A 2,369-nucleotide genomic window follows, 5' to 3' on the forward strand; every position below is an offset into this window, starting at 1 on the left:
TCAAAAGTTTTCATAGCAATTTTTAATAGTAAAGTGACTTTTATATAATACTATATAGGCCTATTATATATATATTTTTATATAATTAGTAAATTTTTTAAATTACCTAACTTTAAAAATATTAAAAAACAACTTACATACATTGGTTATGTTTTTAATGCATTAACAGGCATTACTAATAATTATTACATTGGCATTGCTAGTTATTTGTTAAATATAATTTGAATGAATTAATATCAAATTAAACTTATTGTTCACGTTTCTTCGTTTTAACCATGTTTTTGGCTTTAAATAATTTTGTCCCAAAAATGAACTGTAATATAACCAAGCAAACGGGTTTTTTATTGTAAAAAGGGTAAAGATGTGAATTATGTTGTTAATCAAATCGGATGATATTCTATTTTAATTGTTGTAACACTTTAACAGCTTAATACTCTTAGATTGTTGATTGTATATTGTTGGTTAAGTTTTAATCAAACTAAAAGCATTCATCACTGTCTGCTTGCAAGTTTATTAGTTTTAGAACAATCCTTGGTCAAGTCGGTTACCGTGATAAAACAAAGGAAGATTGCGTCCATTACGGGCTTTGAGCTTAGCTTTAATTACCCTTTCATAAAATAACTGTGCAAAGGTAACACTGAAATACTCCTGAAAAACTAAATGATTCCAAATATACTTTTTAATGGTAAAATATTTCACTAGTTCGTAGGCTTAGAGATTAAATTAGGCTAAATGGATGTGAAATTTTCTTTACGTTTCAGCAATATAGCTTTGCATGTTTAAGTATGATTTATTTGTATATTTTCTCAACGGTGTTATGCAAATACGCAACGTTGCTTCGTACACATAAAATTTGTTGACTTTGCAAACGTTGGAAAAGAGGTCTATTTATAAATGGATAACTGGTCGCCTCCCATGTTGACAACCTGTGTAAAAAACATGACATATATATGTAGTTCACAATTGTGAACATTGATTTTTGCTGATTGTTAACAAATTCTTAAGATTGTTTGATAGGGAATCTTAACATTCAAAACATTTATTAGGGCTCGGCCGGGATTTGAACCCGGGACCTCTCGCACCCTAAGCGAGAATCATACCCCTAGACCACCGAGCCATGGTATGGCTATAAGAAAGTTATTTTTAATGACTAACGGTTTTATGATACTTGATAAAACAGCAAATTAAAACTATTAGTAATGTACCTTAACTAGTTACTTGAAACAACCACGCCTTATTTACATGATTTTTCTAAAAAAGGTCTATTTCGATAGATCTTTTTTAGCAGATAGCTAATCTTAGATCTTTTTTAGATCTTTTATAGAGGAAGGCAATAACTAAGCTTTTCCAATCCAAGAAATTATTAGCCCAGTCAATAAATGTTTTTTACCGCAACTAAATGGTGGAAAGCTGGATTTTGTATATGTGATAGAACCACATGAGAGGTGTATTTTCCCAAAAGTCCCCACTTCTACCCCTTGAGCTTTACCCCCCACCCCCCTCCAAACACAGAAATTGCAGTGTTTTATTTAATTGATCATAACTCGAATGCTATGTAAGCTATCGAGCTGCGATTTGTTTTGTTTTATTTCTGATTAGTTTTCCTACAACTTTTGTATTTACAACATTTTTCTAAAACCAATACTTAGGGAGATATAAAATTTAAACTTCGTTAATAGCTTTGTTTCAGAGTGCAAAATTTTGTTTTTCTCTATGTATACTTTTAAATAGAAATAATACGCAAATATGGTTCAAACAAAAGTTTTAGTACGTTTTTCAAGGTTTACAAATATATTATTGGTTAGTCATCTAGGTGACCGGGTGAAGAGCTGGGCGTCGGCAAAGAGAGCGTGTGCGGGCTAGTTGAACACCTCTGCGCTGCGTCATCGCATCTAGCCCAGACAATAAACGCACAAACTTCCTTTTTTTGTAGCTAAATAGTGGAAAGCTGAGTTTGTTATATGTAATGGAACCACTTAAGACGTGTATTTTCAAAAAGTTCCCGATTCTCCCCCTTGAGCTTTCACCCCCAACCCCTTCCAAACCTGGAAATTACAGTCGTTCACTTTACTGGATATAATTCAAGTTCTATGCATGCCATCGTAGTGAAATTTGATTTGTATTATTTATAATTAGTTTATCTATAACTTTTGTACTAATGGTTTTCTTATAAAACTATGTCCAAAGCGATATAACATTTTAACTTTTTTTGATAATGTTTATGTTTTAGAGTACACAATTTTGTTTTACCCTCTATATATTTTTCCAAATAAAATACGCAAAATGTGACAAAACAAAATTTTAGTATGTTCTTTAAGGTTTATAAATATATATTTGGTTAGTCATCTGAAAAAAACTAATGTAGTGTG

At 31.1% G+C, this 2,369-nt stretch overlaps 1 non-coding gene across 1 annotated transcript; it reads right to left on the bottom strand.

The window, feature by feature from the left end:
* Nucleotides 1–1,045: 1,045 nt before the first annotated feature.
* Nucleotides 1,046–1,117, bottom strand: Trnap-agg (transfer RNA proline (anticodon AGG)). Its single transcript has one exon. It is a non-coding gene; the product is annotated as a tRNA-Pro (tRNA).
* Nucleotides 1,118–2,369: the final 1,252 nt, after the last annotated feature.

This window comes from Macrosteles quadrilineatus, unplaced genomic scaffold (genome assembly GCF_028750875.1).
Source record: "Macrosteles quadrilineatus isolate MER2022 unplaced genomic scaffold, UCM_ALF_1.0 Scaffold_9__3_contigs__length_116548681, whole genome shotgun sequence".
NCBI classification, from domain to species: domain Eukaryota; kingdom Metazoa; phylum Arthropoda; class Insecta; order Hemiptera; family Cicadellidae; genus Macrosteles; species Macrosteles quadrilineatus.